We start from the raw sequence: 6,306 nt of genomic DNA on the forward strand, positions 1-6,306 counted from the left end.
TCCCCTCCAGCAGGAAGTAGTAAGAGAAGCTATGCCCAAATTCCCAAATATACCAAGCTGGCCTTGGAGATGGAATTGGCTCACTCCTTCTCTAAACTCAAACATATTACTGAAAAAAAAAAAAAAAAAGATTGAGTTCTTTTGTCCCATATCAGAAGAGCCCTCTGGTGTGGGACAGAGAAAATCCAATATTTTTATTTAAATCAGGTTGATTATAATGTGATCTCTTTCTAAAGAAGAAAAAGAGATATGTTACAGATATGCTAGGATGAAAGGGTAGATTAATGAACCTACTTTTAAAGAGCAATAACATCTTTGAAATGTTTTACATTGGTGTGGATTTTAGTTTATTTTTACAAGTTTAAAGTTAATTTTGTTATACTAATATATATATACTCATTTGAGGTATTATGCTTATGTAACTCATTTAAATTGTAATGGATAATTAAGAAATAGGAGTTCTTGCGGTGGTGGCCGAGGCGATGTAGCTCAGTGACGGGTTCAGCCTCACACTTGCCTCCCACCCAGCGCTGCCACGATGCCCAAGAGGAAGGTTAGTGCAGACGGAGTGGTGAAGGCAGCACTCGGTGAGGCTGTCGGCCACGCCCGCCCCTGCCAAGGTGGACACAAAGCCAAAGAAGGCCGGGGGCAAGGATAAACCATCAGACAAAAAAGTGCAAACAAAAGGGAAGAGGGGAGCAAAGGGCAAACAGGCTGAGGTGGCTGACCAGAAAACCACAGATGTGCCTGCAAAAAATGAAGAGGCTGAGAACCAGAGTCCAGCCTCTGAAGTTGAAGAGAAAGAAGCCAAGTCCGACTAACCATCCATTGTGTCTGTCAGTGTCCCCGCCTCCCTTCTTGTACAATCCAGAGGAATATTTTTATCAACTATTTTGTAAATGCAAGTTTTTTAGTAGCTCTAGAAACATTTTTAAAAGGTGGGAGGAAGTCCCACCTCATCCCATTTTTTAAGTGTAAATGATTTTTTTTAAGAGGCTTAAATCACTTGCTGGTTGTTTATTTTTTGGTACAACCAGAAAATAGCAGGATACTGAATCAGGAGAGGCTGTGACTGTCTCGGGGGTCACCATAACAGTCCGTAGAGGGGGCTAGTTTTATATCCTACAGCACAAAGCATACTTGGATTCTTGGTTGTGCATTTGTGTCTGGAATATTTTCAGTTATTTCTGGTCTTGTGTTTCTAGTAGAGCTGTATCCTAAAAAACCACTTCTTGGTCCTTGCCCTGTCAGAACGTTCTCTGGTCATGGCAGTCCATTTTCCTAACAATTGTGATAATGTGCTGGGAAAGATTGAAATTTTGAATATGTACTGTATGTGGCATAAAATTGTGAGTCAGTAGAACTAAGAATTGTGAGCATTTGATTGTTATGTGAGGTCTTAGGGAAAACTTGCCAAGTTTAGGATGGAACATCACTGGAATAAGTTCAAAGAGAAACAATACATGGCTCTTTTGGGTACGTGAACACAATGTATGACTCTTAGAGTTTGGGTCCATGTTTTAAGAATTGAAATGTCTGTGTACTCAACCAATAAAGTCTCAATTGTGAAAGAGTAAAAAAAAAAGAAATAGAATAATAATTAGTCATCTTTGATAATCATACTTGTAGTCATGTTAGTTAAGTTTTCTAGCTATACACAGATGTAATTCAGTTAGGTAGGTAATCTTCAAACACCTACAGAATATGGCATTTAAAATATTTTAAAAAATTTAGACTTTCTGGACAGTGAGACATGTCTGGTCCTGGCAGCACCAATTTACTTCAGAGAGAGGATGGGCATTGAAGACACTCCATATGGAGTTTATCTTCACCTTGACAAAAATAGCCATTTTGCAAGAAACTGTTCTTGCCTGGACTGCTTGATTGACTGGACATGCAGGACCCATAGGAAGGTGACCAGCAAACTTTGCATGGCAAAATGGTCCTTCAGGTTCCTGCTTTGCCGAGGACACACAGAGAAGTGACTGAGAGACTCTAGGCCTATGGGCTGAAGACAAATGCCCCAACTTTACAAAGAAACTTTTGATGACTGTCCAGACTGACAGCTGTCTCTTTCTACTCTCACAAGACTCCTGAAAGTGGTTTGCATCCATCTCCCATTTCTCAGGTAATATTATAACCTACTGAGGTCTTTGATGTAGTTGAAGACTAGATAGTTATAATTTCCTTAGTTATGATAAAAGATAAGCTAAATATGAAACCTTAGACTCACAAATATAGGATAGATAGGATATCTTTTTTAATTTTGCCAAATACAAATAGACTAGATATCATAAATAGACTAGATATTGTAACTATAATTCTTGCTTGATAACTGTTTTGTTATATGTAATTTTACTATGTGAAAGTTAAAACCTTCCTTTTTGAAAAAAAGAAAAGGGGAAGTGTTGTGGATATTGCTCTGTATAAACAAAATGCTGATTGCCCAGTAGCCAGGCAGAAAGTATAGGTAGGACAAGCAGAGAAGAGAATTCTGGGAAGTGGAAGACTGAGGCAGAGAGACACCGCCAGCCACCATGATGAGAAGCAACATGTTAAGATACCAATAAGCCACAAGCCACGTAACAACTTATAGATTAATAGAAATGGGTTAATTTAAGATATAAGAACTTGATAACAAGAAGCCTGCAGAGTGTTGTTACATATTGAGACTGAAGAATTTATCCCTGATGCTTCAGAATTAACTTCACTATTTATTCAATTACAAGATACAATCAGAAAAAGGAATCATCCTTTATATATAACTCATATCAGATCTCATACTGGTCTGCCAGGCCCTCTAGCACAAGGCAATGATGAGATTGATAAATTATTCATAGGAAATATGCTGGAGGGCTCAGAATTTCATAAAAAAACATCATGTCAATAGTAAAGGTTTAAAAAAGGATTTTTCCATAACCTGGCATCAAGCCAAAGAAATAGTAAAGAAATGTCCTACTTGTTCCTTCAAAAATCAAATGCCATTACCAGCAGAATGTAACCCAAGGGGTACTCAGAGAAATGAAATCTGGCAGATGTACGTGTTTCACTTTGCAGAATTTGGAAAATTGAAATATGTATACCACACCATCAATACTTATTCAGGATTTCAATAGGCAACTGCTTTGAGTTCTGAAAAAGCTGATTCTGTAATCACTCATTTGCTAGAAGTTATGGCCCTCATGGGTATACCTGCAAAAATCAAAACTGACAATGCGCCATCATATGTCTCTGTTAAAATGAAACAGTTTTTTGCTTATTACAATATAAAGCATATTACAGGCATACCACATAATCCTACAGGTCAAGCAGTTATAGAAAGATCAAACAGAACTCTAAAGGATATGCTAAATAAACAGAAAGGGGTAACAAAAACCCCCAGAAATAGACTGCATAATGCTCTATTAACTTTGAATTTTCTGAATGCCAATGAGAAAGGAACAACAGCTGCAGAGAGACATTGGATAATAGAAAAAACTACAGAATTAAATCAGCCTATATACTTTAAGGATGTGCTGACCTCAGAATGATAACCAGGGTATGTATTACATTGGGGACGAGGTTGTGTTTTTGTTTCTACAGGAGAAGATAAGCTGTGGGTACCATCCAAATTGATAAAGGTTCGATTTGAACAAGAGAGACCTCTTAATTAGAGGAGGTGATAGTTCATCAACCAGCATGAACATCCAATTTAAACTAACTTGTACCAGTAACACATGCCTTTTCATTTAATCAGATAATAACTTGCCAAAAGGAAACATCCCCAAAATTAGTCTTGGGGAAAGGTTTTTGTTTTTGTCTTTTAAGAGAATGAATGTTAAAGAATCTGAAGAACACTGGAAAAATGAGACAACTGAAGAAAAGGGACAAATCATCTATCCCAGGAAACAGAGTGAAACGGTGTATGGGTATATATTATCTAAAAAATTTTATGTCTTCCTAAATGTTTGTTTCTGCTTCTCTCTAAAGATTTAACACTATTGGTCTTCTAATAGTCCCAGTTCAATTAAAATTTAAAGCTGACTTTGGAGTTGGAGAATGGCTCTCTCCTTTAAACTCAAGCATGTTGTTAAAAGGAAAATGCAATCTCCCTGTATCATGCCAGAATAAAAGAGCCATCTTCTGCTATGGGAAAGGACAAACACCAAATTAAATAAGGGACTATTCTATTACTAATCTCAACTCTTTGATTCTATTCTGATTCTTGTCAAAAACAAGTGTGGTTATGGCTTTATCAAAAGGCATCTTCTGAGGCCAGAACAATATGGCCCCATCCCTGAAGTGGCCTTCGCAATCCGGAAAAGGTACAGTGCCCTTTTCTTTGAAGGCAGCTTAACAGGCAGAGGTCCAATGGCTTCTGCTGTGCAATGGAACAGCAGCTGAAAGCTCACGCCTCTCGATAGTAGATTGGCATTTAATAGAGGGATGTGGAGAAGAAGGGGATGCTGAGATGAAGCCATATATACACAGCCAAGAAGAATGGACAGCCGAATTAAAAACTGTCAACAATTACCAGAATTTAAAATCCTGAATCATGACAGGACACTAGTGGAATTCAGGTGTTTCTGGTACATGGACTGCTCTCACCCAATGTGAGGTTGAACTGTTGACCTTATGTACATCCTACTTCACAATGAGTCTGTCAGATACACTAAGCCTGTAGGCTGAAGATGATTCCCCAACACTGTGGAGAAACCTCAGGTGACTGTCCAGGCAGCTCACTGTTTCTGTCAACTCACAAATTTTTTGGAAGTTGCTTGCATGTACTTCCTGTTTTTATTTTTGTTAGCTAATATTATTTCCTTCTTGGATCTCTGAGGGAGTTGAAGATTAGTTAGTTATAGTTGAAGATTAGTTAGTTATAGTTGAAGATTAATTAGGATAGAAAGTGAATTAGATACATTTTGGACTTACCAAAATAGGATAGATAAGGGAATTATTTTCTCTGATTTGTCAAATACAAATAGACTAGACATCGTACTTTTATATATAGTTTTTCTTATGTCAGTTATAACCTTTTTCTTTTTTTTCTTTTTATTAAAATAGAAAAGGGGAAATGTGGTGGTATTCTAATTGTACTGAAATGTGATTTTGATTGTATGTTAATAAATAAAGTTGCCCGGGGGTCAGAGCTATTAGAGCCATAGACAGAGTGTGGCGGTGGTGGTGCACGCCTTTAACCCCATAGATCTCTGTGTGTTCAGGGACACAGCCAGCATTGGAGACATATGCCTTTAAGACCTGGGGGGGGGGCTGTACATACAGACAGTGATGAGGCAGTCACGTGTTTGGGTTTACAACCAATGAGAAGGCAGAATGACTATGAAACGACTTACAGACATGAAATAGCTCTCTTTGGGGAAGCTAGGACCACTGCAGAAGGAAGGGTGAGATTTTTAGCTCTGAGCTCTGACCTCTCGGCTTTCTTTTTTACATTGGTTCTGTGTTTCTTATTTAATAAGACGGTTGGTTACATCTACAGCCTGCTACGGCCATACAGTTTGTAAACAAAATAAGTCTCTGTGTGTTTACTTAGGTGGGTCTAAGCGGCTGTGGGACTGGCAGGTGAGAGAGATTTGTCTGACTGTGGGCAAGGCAGGACTGGAGAAAACTTCAGCTACAGGGAAATGATGCAAACATATGACCATATCAAACAATTTTTAAAGTATTTAGAGAAAAGAAGCTGGACTTGCTCATTCCTGGGAGTTATGGGGGAAAGAAGGAAAGAAATTAGAGTATATCCATAGCTGTTTCAGAGAGAAGGCTGCAATTCAGGAGCCCTGCATTAACCAATAAATGTTTGAAGAATGTAGCCTGTTCCAGAGGTTGAGATTAGAAAATGGAAAGACTACTCTTTCTGTCTTACCAGTAAGTTTTAAAGTACATACACAACAATCCTTAAATGTCTGAGAATGTAATCAGTTTACTCACTTTAAGAGAAGTGCCAAATGCTGGAGGAAAAATAGGTCATATCGGTAAAGAATGAATTGTGAGTCTGGTTGGGGCAAAGATAGTCAAGGTTTTCCTCTACAAGAATCAATCATTTGCCAGACATTACTCATGGCCTGGAAAACCATAAAGTCCCTCCTACAAAGTGAATAGAATCATCTCACTTTTCAGGAAAAAAAAATGAAAAAGTATATATGTATTCCAACCACTATGACAAGTGAATGCCCTTCATACATAAAGTTCTCTCAAAACTTAATAAAAGCTCAGCATAAAAGAGACAAAAGACACAAGTAAACAGTTACAGTATATATAATATAGGTTCAATAATACTAAAATACCAATACAAATGGTAATGAA

The 6,306-nt window shown here is 37.8% G+C and overlaps 1 pseudogene; it reads left to right on the forward strand.

Moving 5' to 3' along the window:
* The first annotated feature begins 538 nt into the window (after positions 1 to 538).
* LOC114682014 lies at positions 539 to 948 on the forward strand (annotated as a pseudogene).
* Positions 949 to 6,306: the final 5,358 nt, after the last annotated feature.

The sequence above is a fragment of the Peromyscus leucopus genome, chromosome X (assembly GCF_004664715.2).
Source record: "Peromyscus leucopus breed LL Stock chromosome X, UCI_PerLeu_2.1, whole genome shotgun sequence".
Taxonomy (NCBI): domain Eukaryota; kingdom Metazoa; phylum Chordata; class Mammalia; order Rodentia; family Cricetidae; genus Peromyscus; species Peromyscus leucopus.